Source organism: Aotus nancymaae, unplaced genomic scaffold (genome assembly GCF_030222135.1).
Source record: "Aotus nancymaae isolate 86718 unplaced genomic scaffold, 86718_ANA_hifiasm-v0.15.2.pri h1tg000006l, whole genome shotgun sequence".
NCBI classification, from domain to species: domain Eukaryota; kingdom Metazoa; phylum Chordata; class Mammalia; order Primates; family Aotidae; genus Aotus; species Aotus nancymaae.
In genome coordinates, this window is record NW_026988417.1 from 62215842 (window position 1) to 62234419 (window position 18578).

At 35.8% G+C, this 18578-nt stretch overlaps 1 long non-coding RNA gene across 1 annotated transcript in view; it reads left to right on the plus strand.

Moving 5' to 3' along the window:
• The window catches only part of LOC135269892 (uncharacterized), a 323864-nt gene that overhangs the window by 258824 nt on the left and 46462 nt on the right, over nucleotides 1-18578 (plus strand). The window lies entirely within an intron of this gene.

Genomic DNA, 18578 nt, shown 5'->3' on the forward strand with positions numbered 1-18578 from the left:
TATTCATCTATGTTTTCCTGTAAGAGCTCAGCCTTCACACAGTCTTCTTTCTCTAACATTCTCCAATCAGGAAGATCAGTTTCCAGATGATCCTAATTTGGCTAGGATGGTATACATATAAGTGCAGTCATAACAGGCTTTGTTTCCTAATATTTTCAATGCATCAGCATTATAAAAGAGAGAGAAGAAGAAATTTCCAAACTCATCTAAGGAAATTGTGAGTGCATGATTTTTAATAGTGTATATTTTTCCCTATTACTATTGATCTCATAGCAGTATACTTAACTGCGGGTGATTTTGCTCCCCAAGGGACATTTGGCAATGTCTGCACTAATTTTTGGTTGTTACAACTTGGTAAGGGAGTACTACTGGAACCTAATACGTAGAGTTAAGGAATGCTGATAATATCACAATGAACAGGACAGTATCTGCCCCTCCTCCAGTAAAGAATTAACTGTGACAAAATGTCAGTAGCACCGAGATTGAAAAATCCTTCGTTGTAGTGATGACCCAAACAGAATGAATTTGAGTTTGCTGCTATACATATATTTCAACATACACAATATCCTATTATGTGGGGCAAGGGAGATTCAGTATAACCCTCCCCCCAAAAATTTTAGCAGAGCAATTACCTAATTAACTAACCTGAAAAGGGAGGTGAGGATAAAGGTTTAGACACACACAGTAAGTGAAAGTTTTGTTAATACTAGTCCACAGTCATGTACAGTACTATAAAATATGCGATCAAATACATATAAAACTGATCACTTTAACATAATAAGCAATTCCAAAGATGTTTTCTTGATTATCTGAATATTTTCTATAAATACTATTCTGCAAAAAAAATGCTGGCCACTTTTTAATAGTAAATTTAAATATTACACAATAAGGTCTTTACCAATATCTTGTATCAAATTGATTGTGAATGTCTAATTTTATAATGGCTTCTCATGTAAGTTGTTTATGAATATGTAATTTATGTTGATTTCTCATTCTGGAGATCCTTTAATTGTTCTGAAGTTTGTTGAAAAATTTTTAAATAAAATGCATTAAGAGATAATATTAAAAAGTGAAAAGTAAGTTTAGACAAAGATTGAAACTCCTCTCATTTTAAAGATGAAACTGAAAGTAGCTCCTTCTCACTGAATCCTTGCCTCTTTTCCTTTCAACTTAAAAATGCTAAGAAAGTCTGCCTTTAATTTCTGAGTACATAAAGGCATTTTTTACATAGTTCAGAGCAAAATCCTGTGCAAAGCAATATTGCCAATTTCTTGCTGTCTGATCCAGGGATTTATTGATTGCTCCAAAATAAACATCAGTAATTGTTTAAAGAGACTAAAATCTATATCACTGAGTGTAAATATAAATGTCAATCTTTTTCAAATTTCTAAGAAAGATTAAATGCACACCCGAAGGCAAAGAAGAATGGACTCACAGTAGTGCCATCTGTTAAGTCCTAGTTTCACGCCAGTGTCCCTTCCATCATTTCTGTTAACATTGGTGAAAATTAATAACCTCGACTTATCTAGTACAGTGAACCTACACGTTCTTAATGAGGAATATTTGACAAGAAAGACTAAAGCTGTGGAGCCCAGGTAAGGAGGCACGCCGTTTCAGCGGAAAAGTAGAGAATGCTTACCTATTGGTACTGATCTGATTAAACTGCTGGATCACTCTGAAAGGAATATTGGATGTCTTGGGAAGAGAAAAATGAACAAATCAGAGACACTTAGCAGCAGTGGTAGATCTTTGTGTAGCTGAAATATCTTCTGTGCTCATAGTAGCAAAACACTTCAGACGATGTGAAAGAAAGCCTGCCTTCCTCATGTTTAGGGGGAAAGTCATTAGATCACACTTATTTGCATTTTGAACTTGATGATAACACACATAGCAGCACACACTAAACACAATTTTCTAGAGACCACTCATGACATTCATAGTTTGGATTTGAGATGATTGTTGCATTAGATGTTAGTTTTAGATTTAATCCAGTCCCGATAATGAGTCACTTCGGTATAAATTCCCGGCTTGTTTTCTTTTCCACAGTCTATTCTCCAGCTTACAATTCCAACTAGGTACCAGGTGTTCCTATCACGTGCAATAACCAGAGGACCTCCAGAATCACCCTGGAAAAGAAGAAAAAAATATGGTCAATGTGATAAATAAAGGGGTGTCAGAAATGGGTTAATTGGCATCTGAATGTCTAATAAACTAACACTTTGGATTGAAATATGTAAAATATTCTATTTTACTTACTATTAGTATTAATATGATAATTGAGCCTATTACTTACTCCATGTTAATGCCTTCAGGTAGAAGGTAATGTGAATAAAGCTAAGGTTTCAGTTTTATCCTTGTAAAATTTTTAGTTTTGCTGTCTAAATTTTTAGTTTTACTTTAGACAGAGCAAAACTAAATCCTATGATACTAGGCATGAAACTAGGAGAGGCTTAACTAAGACACAGGACTATGTTCTATGTCTTACATAAATGATAACCTCAAGACTCAACAAACAAGTCACATCCTCCATAATCCTTTCCTAGTTTCATGCCCAGTGTATCTTCCATCACTGTTTCTGTTAGGTAGAAGGAATCTCTGGCTGTGAATGTGAATCTCATCTTGTTCCACTCACATTAATTGACAGGAAGGTATCCTCGAAATGGTATCACCATGTTGCAGTAGGTTTGAGAGGAGCAACATATGCAAAGGACACTCCATGCAAATGTGCACTATTTATTGCTGAAAGGATTTTGCTCCTAAACTAAGGTGGAATTCCTAGCCCTAATGGACTGGTCTAAAGCATGTGAGTCATGAGGACTTCCCTCTTAACTTTAATCCTTGGTTTAGACAAATGATTTTAAATTTATCTTTTAACAATGTACCTATTCATTCAAAAGAAGCACTACGTGGAAGCCCATTATAGAGTTTTTGAACAAGAGAAAAAGTCCTGTTCGAAGCAGGCATGGGCTTCTAGAGTCTTGTGCCTTTAGTTCCTTTCCCTTACATTTTCTTCCCATACTTGTTGATCTCCTTCAGTGTCGGTGAACAGAGTGTGAAAACCTTGCTCTACCCAAGAGCTCCTCCTTAGGAGGCTCCACATCCTAATTTAGGTCCTTGGTATTTTACTATGCTAGCAGCGAAAGGAGGCAAGAGTATATGAATCAGTGGAAAGAGAGATCTGCTTTTACATAGATTTATTAGTGTTTCTCTTTTAAGCCAGGTGATCTAGTTTTATCTCAGACCAACCTCATTGCTTCTCCTTCTCCTCATGAAGGAAAGTGAGTGGAAGGAGACCCTGTATTCTAGAATTTGTAGCAAAACCCTTGTCTTTCATTTGTTTGTTTTAATTATTTGTGTGCTATATTATCAGACTGTAAATGCATTGTGGATTCATTGTGATTTTAACAAATGCTTATGTTTCCTTCAGTAACTGCTGCAGTATCTTGCAGTTGACAAAAAGTGGAATATGAATAGTGAGTATATTTATTACCACCACACGACAGACAGCCAATAGCAGATCAACAGTGGCACCTTTGCATATAAGAAAAGTGCATATATATATGTATATATATATAATATATCTCAAATTCTCAAAGCCATTCTTAATTCTTTAAAGAATTGCTAAACTGTTCAACCCAGTTTCAAATGCTAGAAGTTAAAACGTTTATTATTTTATTTACTTATTTTTTAGTCATCTACATAGCCGGAATTTAAAACTGATATTCTCCTAAAATGTTTAATGCTTATACTGTTTATTTAATTAGTTTCCAAATGTAATCGTGAGGTAACACTTCACTGTGAACAAATGTAGATAAATATGTACTTTTTTGTTTTGTCTCTAATAACAGAATTATGCCTGGAAGTATGTTGTTTAAAGTCAATGGTTTATGCACCTGTGGGATGCTGCTTTACTGGCCGTACATGTAGCTGCAGGTCCCATCTCACAGTGCCTTGCAATTAGTAGAGATTAGATACCTAACTGTTGGTTGTGACTGTGACTTGGAGCAATGATTTTATGGCTTCCTGGCTTAGTTTCTACTATCAGCTTCCAGTGCGCTTCTCTAATGAGAGTCCTAATTTTCAGCTGATGACCATGTTTTAGGGATCGTTCTCCTCAGTAGGGTGTTAAATGAGGATTATGTCTTATGATTCTTCCACTCCCTCATTTTACACTCTCCTCCACAGGTTAATTTCATGCAGTCACATGAAATGATACTGTTCTATGGTCAGTAAGGCCATTCCTACTAAACCATCGTTTTTGTGGATTTGAATCTATTCTTACCTTACAGGCATCTTGTTTCCCTGTCTGGAATCCAGCACATATCATTCCTGATGATACAGCACCACCATATACATGAACTTGATTACATATATCATTACTTACGATCTCTACTTCAACTTCTCACAGCGTATTGGGAGAGGCACCTAAAAACAGGAAAAATAAATAGATGAAGAACTTCTACATTGCTGCCATGATAGTTAATTGTGTCTTACAAGGAATGGACCAGTGATAAAACCTAAGTCTTGAAGTTGTAAGATTCTGGACTGAATGACAGTGCTCAGAATGAAGTTACATTTATTGGGTGGCTTCTATTTGCTAGGTACCATGTTTGACTTGTTTACTCCTGCTACCTTATTTAATCCTTGCAACAGCCATCAAAGAAAGACATAAATATTCTCTTTCAGTTGAGTACACCAAAGCTTACCTGGTTAGGAGTCTTGTCATGATCACACAGTTAAAGAATAATGTTAGAAGCTTTTGAACTTGATGTGATATTTTTAAAACTAGAGTATTTTTCACCACTGGGAGAATATGTTACAGCTTACCTTAACCTTACTTGGAAATATTCTTCATTACTTTACAAAGGATACAGCTATTTGGGGAACTGTGAATCCTTGAGGAAAAGCAGTGTAGAACACTACTATACTACCAGATGTAACTTTAATACTGATGGAATGCTATTGCTTCATAGGAAAGACCATATTTACTCTGATAGTAACTTAACTTGCTATACAAAACAAATACCAGAATAAGTAACACATACCAAGATAAGAAATCACCTATGTGTTAGTAATTAACCACACACTTATTGATTGCTTGTAATATTGTTTTAACTATTATATTTTTCTCATTTCTTTAAAATAAAAGCAACTTCTATTTTAAAGACTGTTCTAATCTTTAAAGATGAATGTTTTGTTTACAACAGGATCAAAGACAATTGAGAGGATGAGGGAGGGAAGTGTTATTGATTTGAGCAATGAATTACTGTTATTCTGTGCTTAACAAGATTTCTAATTACATGTGATTGGCTAAATCCCAGGAGGTAGGAGAAGAAAACCTGAGTAGTCCTTGTCTTCATTTCAAAGTGCAGGAAAATAAATAATAATAATACCTGTAATCCCAGCACTTTGGGAGGCCGAGACGGGTGGATCACGAGGTCAAGAGATCGAGACCATCCTGGTCAACATGGTGAAACCCCGTCTCTACTAATACAAAAAATTAGCTGGGCACGGTGGCGCGTGCCTGTAATCCCAGCTACTCAGGAGGCTGAGGCAGGAGAATTGCCTGAACCCAGGAGGCGGAGATTGCGGTGAGCCGAGATCGCGCCATTGCGCTCCAGCCTGGGTATCAAGAGTGAAACTCCGTCTCAAAAAAAAAAAATAATAATAATAATAATAATAAAAAATCAAATACCTATTAATTTAGTGTGATGTCTTACAAATCCATAATGTTATTGTGAAATGTATTCAACTTACGAGAGTAGATAGCTCATTGCACAGTAATCTGCACACTATTGGGTTTTGAATGATTCATGATGAAGTACCAAATCACTCCCAAACTCTGAGAGTAGGAGGTTTTTCGTTAGATTATAGAAGGAAGATGTTTTCCTTTTCTACTTTGATCAAGAAGTGGCTTTACACATTAAAGGATTTAATTCCTCCTCAAACTCATCACCATTTCCTATAGAACAATGCAGATCCCTCACAGATGAGGAAAATTAGATTATATAATCTGAGATTATAATGATAGTGTATCAACCTATATTCAACATCAGAATTTTAGAGTGTATATTGAAGGGAAGCAGAGTGCTTCTATAAAAATTAACTGATAGACTGACAAGACTTCATAATAAGAGCCTGAAACAAAAATTAGAAATTTGAGGACAGATTAAACTTTCATATGTGAAAAGTCAACCAAGAGACATAAAAGTGGGAAAGTCATACCAGGATCTAAACGTCTATGTTTGTAGTTTATTATCAAATTTATAAAGTTTCAGGTTCAAGAACAGCTCCATAGATACATGGATCAGAGGGACCTCATTTAATATTTAGGGTCAGGTAAAGAATAGTCATTCAGTTTGTTCACTTAAGGCTGTTTCTGTTTAGTTGCATGATACACTGCAGAAACCTATCATTACTAGTGCTTGCAAATTATATACTTTATGAATCAAGGAGCCATAGCAGAATCTACACGTATGAAAGACAGCATTTGAAAGAGAAAAAATGATGTAAAAATATGCTTTAATAAATTTAGAAAAAATTTCAAACCAGTTTCCAAAATAGTCTGTAAAAAGACAAGAAACATAGGTACTGTGTAATAGTAATGGTGCTAAAGTTTTTGAAATTCACCACATCTGTTTTTTTATTTGTTTTTGCCATATTTATCATGGGACATCTGATTTCATCTCTTATTTATTTTGATTTTGTATTTTATTTCATATCTCTGTTCAAATGAAGGAGAGGTTTATACTTTTTGCTTTGTTGTTTTACTGAGATACTCACCGTGTAATTTAAGTGCTCCCCATCCAGTGACAAACACTTTACTCTCAGGCAAGGCTTCAAAAGTAGCTTCTGGAAGACAGACTCTGTGCACCTCATTGGAAAATATGATGGGGATGGAGAGTTTCACTACAGCGATATCATCCTCGTGTTTATGGGCAGCATAGTTCTCATGAATAATAATTGACTCCACCTTCCTTCTCATTAGTGAGGAACTGAGGGTTATTCCAAAACTAGCCGTCCACAGTTTGGGATTTTTCTTACTGATCACAGAGTAAAAGGAGTACAGTTGGTTCATTTCTGATTTAAATTTGCCCAGGACTCTGGATGGGCAAGGGACATAAGTGTGGGAGAAGGGCAATTTTTTTTAAGGTAGTAATTGATTGGGACCTTGCTATCTGAGGCTTCTCTCCTAAGACTGCTTTGCTTTCATCTAGTTGATAACAAACTCTTAATCCAACATAGCTCAAATTACTCTCCTTGAGGGAAGCTTGTATTTTTCTATTATTCTATATTATTCTAATTATTCTATACTATTGCCATTTTTGATTATGAGCAATACACATTAATTTAAGAAAATATAAATAAAGTAGATGTATATATTCAAATATATACACATAGATTCATGTAAACACTCATATCAAGGCATGATCATATAAATGTATAGTTATAAAGAGGAAGAGAGAGAGGTAAAATTTTCTCATGCTTTCTTTTTATTTAGTATTTTATCCAGAATATTCTCCCATTTTATGTAAATTTTACTAGGGTTACTGTATCTCTTTATTGTTTCCAAGTGTTCTATATGTAAATTGTCAAAACAATACAAAGAATAAAAGCACAGCACCAAAGATATTCATGTGGGATCATCAGATATAACCTGTAGTTTGAGATACTATTAATAGCTTAAAAAAATAGAAAATATATCTCAGGAGAACTGGTGAGCGTGTTTAATTTTTGATGGTGATGGCTTGTTCTTAGTTAAAATTGAGATTGTTGGAGAGTATATTCTCAGTTGGAACTGAAGATATTCTCTCTAAATTTTTCTACTATTCTTCAGTTAATTGTCATTTATTCCTAAGCCTGCTGGACAATCATGAGTGACATTGGGAGGCCTAAGATGTTTTGTTTTTTTGGAGTTTGTTTGTTTGTTTGTTTGTTTTTGGAGACAGAGTTTCACTCTTGTTACCCAGGCTGGAGTGCAATGGCGCAATCTCAGCTCACCGCAGCCTCCGCCTCCTGGGTTCAGGCAATTCTCCTGCCTCAGCCTCCTGAGTAGCTGGGATCACAGGCACACGCTACCATGCCCAGCTAATTTTTTTGTATTTTTAGTAGAGACGGGGTTTCACCATGTTGACCAGGATGGTCTCGATCTCTTGACCTCGTGATCCACCCGCCTCGGCCTCCCAAAGTGCTGGGATTACAGGCTTGAGCCACCGCGCCCGGTCCTGTTTGTTTGTTTTTTGAGATGGAGTCTCACTCTGTCACCCAGGCTGATGTGCAATGGTGCGATATCGGCTCACTGCAACCTCTGCCTCCCAGGTTTAAGCGATTCTCCTGCCTCAGGCTCACGAATAGTTGGGACTACAGGCACATGCCACCATGTCTGGCTAATTTTTGTATTTTTAGTAGAGACGGGGTGTCACTATGTTGGCCAGGCTGAAGTCTAAGATGTTTATAAAGGAAATATAAAAGAGAGAACACAGGATGTGAAGAGGAGAAAAAGAGGAGAAGCTGGTGATTCTATGGGTATAGACTGAGAACTCACAAGTCAAAACAGTGAGCCGCAGTCAGGAGCCACTCTTCACTGATCAAAGATGCTCCACACAAATGAATGCCTCCCACCTGCAGGCTAGCTTGCCAGGGCCAATCACCTTTTCTTGCAATCCAGCCATCAGCAATTCTTTCCACGGATGCGAACTCCTTCGCTAAACCACAACCTGTGAGAAGGGAATAAGATGGCTAATTCCAGAGTTATAAACATCTGTAGGTATGTTTGGCACATAGTTAAGGACAGAAATATCTACAGAAGTGTCTTACCTTAAGAAATTTCATTGAAATTAATATTAAATAAATTCATGGTAATTCACATTGATAAAATATGATTATTCACACTTTAAATAAGTATTAGCTTTTTAAAAATTATTTAACACTCTCTGGTGAATTTAAAACAACATTATTTTAAAATTTGGCTTTTCACATTTTTCTGGATCATGTTCTTATGTGCAGCAGTTTACCCTAATAATATTTTTTGAGTGCTTACTGTACACTATTTATTTCAGAAAATAACATTTGTAGTCTTTTAAAATACATGTCTAATATTACAATCAAAATGCTACTATAGCATAAATGTCAAAGTTTGTATAATAAAGTTTTTGGGTGTCATTTAACCCTAAGCAAAACTTATTAGTTTAACAAAAAGGCCAAATAAAATAAGTACAATGAAATAAAAGAAAATTGTTAAAGAAAACATTAGTGAAACTTTCTGTGAGGAAGAGCAAACATTTTCAGGGAGTACATATAGACATTCTCAATTATGATTAGTAATTTTTCCTTTAAGGAGAGTCAAATCACATATCCATCTAGAGATACTATATACTTTTGAGAAAGAGTAAACATGGGAAAAGAGAAACGCTAAATGTGTTAAGTTTTGTTCTTTGATTTATAAACATCTCTGTGATATTCTTGAAATTACAGCTGTTCAGAATGTGTTCTGCTTGTGCTGCATTCCTATATCTGAAAAAAACCCAAGAGATGCTCAGTGATGAAATTATTATAATTTAAAATACTATGCCTATATGATATGACTTTTTCTGGTTGAGAGGAACTGCCTTGGTCAGGAAATTTTTAATTCAAAGACAATAGAATAAAATCCTACATAAAGGAAAAACCTAGATGTAAACTGACCTCTACTGACTGTATGTGGACTCCAGGAAAATCCCGGTTTATGGTTACAAGATCATTGGCATAGAGAAGGATACAGTTGCTGTAAAGGAAGCAGTCTTCTAGTTAATCAAAGCCACACTAATTTTTTAAAATATAAGTTAAAACAGAGGAGTCCAGGACTAGTCTTTCATGTGCACTACTATATGTTAGGAAAACATTTCCCTTTGTCCTGATTAATGCATATTAGAAGCCTGGCAATCTGTGCTTGGTCCATGGATGTTCCCTGTGGAATCAAAATTCACCAGTATGTGAAAAAACCTCAAAATACACTATCTTGTTAGTCACTTTTTTCAAAATGTGAAATAAAGAAAACCATAATCAGTGGCTGTCCCCCCAAATGTTTGAATTGTTCTGTATCCTAGTTAGTATAATGAGCAATCTAGACACACATTTTGTTAAGATGAAAGCCAATGTGGAGTTTTGATGAGCCTGAAAATTGATGTCTTTAATTTAGGTCAGACTCTAAAGAAGTACATTGAGTTCATTTGCAGGAAACTATACTAAACTATTCTCACTCTCTTGCCCAGGGTGGAGTGCAGTGGTACAACCATAACTCACTGCAGCCTCAAACTTTTGGCCTCAAGCAATTCTCCCACCTTGGTCTTACAAAGTTCTGAGATTATAAGTGTAAGCTGCCATGCCCAGCCAGGACATGATTTAATAATTCTTGAGACAAAAGCTTGTCCTGCATATATTTCACTGTAACATCAGTTATACTTTAGTGCCATTATCTGTAGGTTATGGAGCAGTGGGAGATGGGTAGAGTTATAGGTAGTTCACAGCTAAGTTTAGCTTAATCCTAAACTCATTTCAGTTTACATAGAAACTATTGATGAACTTCCATGATGGTGCTATATATCTTATGTGAGCATTATGTTACATATGTGTTCCACCTGCAGTATAAAAGAGGTTGAATATCTTCAGTTCTAGAACAAGAGTGTGTAGACTGACTTTTTCCTGCTCTTTTCCTATAAATACAACTAACGAATCTAAAAATTATTCACCAGATAACAGTAACAGAACTTTGAAAGCTGGAAGAAGACAGAATGGCTTGAGACTTCAGAATTTGAGGAAGAACAAGTGGTGCATTTTCCTGGGTTTTCTTTTTATCCCACATATACACTGAACTGGTGACCAGAAAGACCTGCAATTATCAACAGGAATAGACAAAATGATTCCGATACAAATCTGTTCTTTCTATCCAACATACCAGGAAAGGGAAAACACAACAGACAGGTAATGGGAAACTCAAACCCTCTGCTTCACAGCCAAGGCCTGGCAGTCCATTCTAACAGCAGCAGTGACAACAGAAAGCCCTTAACCATCCCCACCCCCACTTAAAAACCAGGAAACTACCTGGCAGACTAATACACCCACAAAGACAGTGGCAGCAGAGACCTGCATCTACTCAGAGACGTAAGGAGACCCAGATCCAGTGCACCCCTACACAAAGAGTGGCCCACTAATTCAAGGCAGCCCAGAGAATCACGTTCTACTCCCATAAAAGGCACTGGAAACAGTAATTAAGAGGAAGTGCAGAATAGTACGGAAAGGATATGAAAACTAAATTGTCATTGAAACAACAAAAGTTAAGTGAGACTCTGTACTCTAAACCTAAACAGGTTGCCTCTCTGTTAAAGTAGAATAATTAAATCGAATCAAAAGTCTCCTAACATAACTAAAATATTCAGAATACAAACAAAAATTGCTCAGCATACCCCAAACCAGGAAAACTATAATCTGAATGAGAAAAGACAGTCAACCAATGCCAGTCCTGAAATGAATAAGATATTGGATGTGTCAGATGTGTATTTTAAAGACCTGCCATAAAAGAAATTTAGAAATAAAATATAAATTATCTTGAAACAAGTAAAAAAATGAGAAAATCTCAACAAAGAAATAGAAATTATAAAAAAGGGACCAAATGAAAGATTATAGGACTAAATAATACAATAAGCAAAATAATAATAATAATGAATCAATCTGATGGATGGTGCTAATAGTGGAGTAGAAAAGATGGAGAATGAAATTAGTAAACTTGAATATAAGTCAATAGAATTTTCTCAGTCTAAAAACAGCATATAAATAGATTGAAAAAATAAGTCCAGATTCTCTACAGTCATTAAAGATTTTCTAGGGCCTTGTGAATTTCTCCACCTCAGTCATCATCTTTAAAAGGGTCATTGTATGGCCATTTTCTCTTCTGTCTCTGATTCTGCTTGAAATGTTCCCAGTGAGACGGTCTGCTCTCCAACTGCTCTTTGTATAGGTTTTATGCAATCTAAAGTATTTATTTGTGTAAATGCCTTAGCAATATTCAATACTATATATTTTGCTGTGTATAATGCCACTATGAAATTTCCATAAAAAATGTAAGATGTAGAAAAAGTATAAGTTTAAAATACAAAACTATAAAACTTATGGAAAAAATCTAGATACCTGAGAAAGTCCATAAATAATACATTAAATTTATTTTTTCTTAGTAATTTTGAAAGCATTTTTATACCTTCCTAAAGAATAAGTTCTACATTTATTATCTTCATTTTGTAAAACAGGAACTGATACACAACTTTTCAGCAACTTTTGCAAGGCTGGACTACTGTCATTATTGCTAGAATACAGGTCGTCTGAGTCCTAGTGTAGTGTTCTGGCTACCATCATCTGCAATGTCTCTCCATGCATTTTTTTCTTTCTATTATTTATATTTAAATGATGTTTCCTATCCTATAAAATTCAGCTCTTGTTTTAAAAGTTCTGAAATATGCAACCTCTCACGTTTTCCCCCCATACAGTTCTGAAACTCTATGTGGAAAGATAAATGATTTCAAGTTCTTCAGTTTTCTGTTGTATTATTACTTTTAAAAGTTCCCTCTTTTTTCCTGCCCACTTTAAAGAGATTGAGTTGTTTTATAGAGTTAAAGATAAAACATTTCACAAATACCATGTTCCTATCCTGTGTTGAGCACTATGGTAACATTGGGGAAGTGCTTGTGACTACAGTAGACATATTTCCAGTTCAAAAAGTCGTATCTTTTTGAGAGATACATGAAATAAAAAATATACAAATCAAAGCAACTCCCATGCACCCTTGTGACGTACAAAAGTATAAGGAATTACCACTGTAAGGAAGTCTTTGGATGGGAATGAGGATCATCTCAACAATAACTTGCTTAGACAAGCAACTGAGTATCTGGTGATGGGTGATGCATCATCAACAGATGCCTATATGAGCCAATAATGAGAGGTAAATACCCCCACTCATCCAGCAACACTGAAAGGATTTAAGTCCATCTAGCACCATAAAGCAGATGTTGGGTTGGGAGTGAGGGATAGATCCAGAAATGATACCTACATCTCCTCAACAAAACATTTCCTTCAGGGAGTCTTGTCTCTGCTATCTATAGTCTGGTGCTTTGGATTCAGAGTCTGTTCTTTCCTGACTACATAACTAATAAAACTGAGTATTGGGTATTACTCCCAGAGACTACTCATTCTTATCTTCAAGCTATTTTTTCTTCTTTCTGACTTTCGCCAAATCTATAATATAATTTTCTCTTCTGTTAACATACCATAACATATGCATTCTAGCCTCCTGGAATAGTTCTGGGAAAAGATACTGAGTGAAGATTAACTGATAATTTGTAATTTTCAATCAACCTTATGCTCTCATTGCAAAAGTTCAACAAGTTCTGGTAAAACATGACAACTTCAAAGCTAATTCCTGAGAGGCAGCTAATAGTTTTAGAATTATGATGAACTTTATTTGATTTCATATCCTGAACATTTATCAATGAGTTCTTTGTATCTGTGTTGCATGTAAGATGGTGTCTTTATGCCCGAGACAGTTACTATCAGAGTCTGATGTCTTTCTTGTCCTTGTCCCACTCCATGTCCTGGGCCAATCCTATCCTATGAGTTGTAGAGAGGGTATGAGAGTGTATCTTCTAATGCCAGGCCTCTTTCCTCCTTCCCCCCATATTTGTTCGTGCCCTACATATTGTGGTTCATGGGTCCATACCACTTTCACATTCTGGATTCGGATTGGAAAGAGTATTTTGAGAGAGTCAGACACTATAGATTACTACCATATATCAATAGCAGAATGTTGGTTTTTAGCATATGTATGTTTAATTAATATAATCAATTCCACTGAGATCTTTTTTAAAAGGAAGAAATGCTATCTTATTTGGGTTATCATACAATTTTTATTTTATAATTATTTCCATACTAGACAAAAGAAGATAATCTTCCTTATCACAATCAAAAGATTGCGTGATTTGTTCATTATCAAGTACACAAGTAAAGTTACCCTTAAATTGGATCTCTGAAATATCTTAAATATCTTAAAATGAAAAATAGTTTTCTTTATGTTAAAATAAATAAGCGACCTTTGTAGATGACAAGATTATGAAAATGAGTAACTATAATAGGAAAGAAAAATAGTATTTCTTGCCTCTAAGATAAGGTAATGACGTGTTTATCTTCAAGAAGCTTTCATTTGATTTCAACTTCTGATGCAAAATGTTATCAGCTTGTGTTTTTATTGTGTTCTCATTGTTAGGAATAAACTGAAATTTAAGCAATACATCTGCTTTCTAATTGTCATTAGTTGGCCTGAAAAACAAAATCACCAGAATGAATGAGGCCATAGCCACAGTAATTATTATATCCTACTTTATTATTTAGATATTAGTTACATCTTCAAGAAAATACAACATAAATATTTTGTACGTTTTATTGTCAAAGATTTTTCCCCTTGTGTCACACAGGTGTTAATACTTAAATTATTCCCTGCTTGTAAAACTTGATCATATTTAGGGAGGGGAGAGCATTTGACAGTTCTAGAATTTTTTTTTTCTGAAAAAAGAAGTCAAAAGCACTTGTTATGTCCACAAACTTTGTGTATATATATCATATAATACATATGTGAATATATATTCCTGTGATTCAAGAATTCATAATAGCTGCTTATTGTTTTTTTAAAGTCAGTAAAATTGAGAGCAGTAGTTAATAATCATAAGATTCTTCCATATGAAATGCAAAAGACGTTAAAAAGACAACCAGTAGAATATATTTCATCACTACTCAAGAAACTCTCTCACTACAGAAACTCTATACAGGAGGAATAACAAATGTAATGATATTAAACTGTTTTTGCTCTTGCTATATCTAAGATCTTTAGACCTGTCTACAAAGCAAATAATTGAAGAATAACTAAATAATACAAAGTTGCCTTTTATAATCATACAAAGTAATTAACTGTGATTACCTAAAGTTGATAACATGACACTTGATGTAATGATGGTTTAAATTGGAAGTTTGAAACATCTTATCTATCTGAGAAAAGAAAAAAATACAACAAAATAGAGCTTTGTTAAACATGAATTTCACACGTCAATATATCACAAAAATGCTTGCATAAAGCTTGCTGTGATGCAAATAACATTTACTTCAATGTTTATTTACAGTTATTCCCCCAAACCTCATTTGGGCATAATCCCACCATCATGAATATTATCTTTATAATTGGATGATGATATTTGAACAACTTGTCACATGGTCAAAGAAGACTGATCTAAAGGGTTCACTTAACGAGGCATTTCAATCTCTAATATAAAATATACATGGAATGAGAGGCACAGAGATGTGAAAATTTGATGTATATATGGACTCATTACTCATTCATCACTCAATATCATTCCAGTTCAGTTATCATCCTCATGGAGGTGATTCAAAGATTAGCTTTTTAGGCTCTAAGGAAACTTTTTGGCCAGATTTTGATGCTGTGGCAAATGGGAGGAAGGAGGATAATATATATAATTGAACACCTCCCTAGAATCATCATACTTACCAACAAAAATGCAGGAAAGAATTACTTAGAATAAGATAAGACTGTAAATGCCACTGTGTGTCATTTTAGACTTCCTACATGGGAAAATTTATCTGTGGTATAAATACCTAGGTCAAATTATTTCTTAATAAAACCACAGCTTGTTACAAAATATGTGGTCTTACAAGCCTGTTTATAGACTCATGAAGCTGGCTTGTCAGGGAAAATGCTGACTGTATACTGAACCTTAAGTGAACCTAAGTCTGCACAGAGAGTTTCACAAACCGGAAGAGAAGAGCTGCTAAGTTGTGAAACTGGGTGTATCAAAGAAGTGCTTTTTTTTTTTTTTTCAAGGTTGTACAAAACTATAACTTTATTTTCCTGAAACTGGCACTTAATCTCTGGGTTAGGCCACATATTGGCACAATGAAAGAAAATCGAATCTAGTTACTTACAAATAAACCCAGTCACTTTGTCATTTCAAAAAAATTTAAACAGGCTTAAACATAAGACCAGAAACTCTAAAACTACTAAAAAAATATATAGAGGAAAAGCTTCACAACATTGGCCTGGGCAGAGGGCTATCACTGGTAGAGAGTGATTTCTTTTTTGTTTTTTTTTTAATTGCATTTTAGGTTTTGGGGTACATGTGAAGAACATGCAAGATTGTTGCATAGGTGCATATGTGGCAGTGTGATTTGCTGCCTTCCTCCCCTTCACCTACATCTGGCATTTCTCCCCATGCTATCTCTCCCCAACTCCCTACCCCACCGTCCCTCCCCTATTTCCCCCCAACAGACCCCAGTGTGTAGTGCTCCCCTCCCTGTGTCCATGTGTTCTCATTGTTCAACACCCACCTATGAGTGAGAACATGTGGTGTTTGATGTTCTTGTGTCAGTTTGTTGAGAATGATGGTTTCCAGGTTCATCCATGTCCCTACAAAGGACGTGAACTCATCATTTTTGATGGCTGCATAATATTCCATGGTGTATATGTGCCACATTTTCCCTGTCCAGTCTATCATCAGTGGGCATTTAGGTTGGTTCCAGGTCTTTGCTATTGTAAACTGTGCTGCAATGAAAATTCGTGTGCATGTGTCCTTATAGTAGAACGATGTATAATCCTTTGGATATATACCCAGTAATGGGATTGCTGGGTCAAATGGAATTTCTATGTCTAGGTCCTTGAGGAATCACCACACTGTCTTCCACAATGGTTGAACTAATTTACACTCCCACCAACAGTATAAAAGTGTTCCTATTTCTCCACATCCTCTCTAGCACCTGTTGTCTCCAGATTTTTTAATGATCGCCATTCTAACTGGCGTGAGATGGTATCTCAATGTAGTTTTGATTTGCATTTCTCTAATGACCAGTGATGATGAGCATTTTTTCATGTTTGTTGGCCTCATGTATGTCTTCTTTTGTAAAGTATCTGTTCATATCCTTCACCCACTTTTGAATGGGCTTGTTTGTTTTTTCTTGTAAATCTGTTTTAGTTCTTTGTTTTGTTTTTTTGAGAAAGAGTCTCACTCTGTCGTCCAGGGCTCACTGCAGCCTCTGCCTCCCAGGTTCAAGTGATTCTCCTGCCTCAGCCTTCTGAGTAGCTGGGACTACAGGTGTGTGCCACCACACCCAGTTAATTTTTGTATTTTTAGTAGAGACAGGGTTTCACCATGTTGGCCAGGATGATCTTGATCTCTTCATCTCGTGATCTGCCCACCTTGGCCTCCCAAAGTGCTGAGATTATAGGCATGAGTCTTTGTGCCTGGCCAGTAGTGATTTCTTTTTTTTTTTTTAATTGCATTTTAGGTTTTGTGGTACATGTGAAGAACATGAAAGATTGTTGCATAGGTACACACGTGGCAGTGTGATTTGTTGCCTTCCTCCCCTTCACCTATATCTGGCATTTCTACCCATGCTATCTCTCCCCAACTCCCTACCCCCCGCTGTCCCTCCCTTATTTCCCCCCAACAGACCCTAGTGTGTAGTGCTCCCCTCCCTGTGTCCATGTGTTCTCATCGTTCAACACCAGCCTATGAGTGAGAACATGAGGTGTTTGATTTTGTGTTCTTGTGTCAGTTTGCTGAGAATGATGGTTTCTCATTTGACTTGATTTATGAAATTTTCTTTGGTGAAATACCATGTAATATCATTTTGAATAGACTGGTGAGCACAAGTTAATTAATAAATCAACAGTTACTCAAAACAAATGACTATGTGGTTTTCTTCTAATTAACTATGAAGGGAAATTTGTTTTTGAAGAATATATTTTTATATACACATGCACATTTATATGACAAAACTAACATATTGATTTTTGGCCTGTTTTTTTTTTTTTTCCTCCTTCAGTGAGAATTTCCTTAAGATGTATTTTTGAAAAGGCATACCCACTCCACTCAGTAGCATTCTTCAACCCATTTCATCAGCTTCTGGTTTGGGTTGTGAAATGGCTAAAGAAATATTTCTGAACGTGTTAAGAGTGATCTGGCATCTTTGATTAATTAGCGAATGCTGGGCTCACTAGTGTCTGTGAATACCACTGAGGTCTTCAGAGGCAGAGTTAGTCTGTGTGTTTCTCTGGTATATTTTCAAGAGCAGCCTAATGAGACATACATCAGGGTCATCCATAGAGTAGGTACTTAATAAATGGTATGTGGTAATGTTATTTGTGGCTGAATGATTAACTTATGTTTTTAGCTAACTTATAATTCATTTTGTATTTGCCTTTTAATTTTTCTGTTGGGGCCGGCACGTTGGCTCACACCTGTTATCTCAGTATGTTGGGAGGCTGAGGCGGGCAGATCACCTGAGGTCAGGAGTTTGAGACCAGCCTGGCCAACATGGTGAAACTCTGTCTCTACTAAAAATACACCTGTGGTGGCAGGTGCCTGTAATCCCAAATACTTGGGAGGCTGAGGAAGGAGATTCAGTTGAACCTGGGAGGTAGAGGTTGCAGTGAGCCAACCACCACTGTACTCCAGCCTGGGTAAGGTAGGCTATAATAAGTTCCTTTTCAAAGGTTT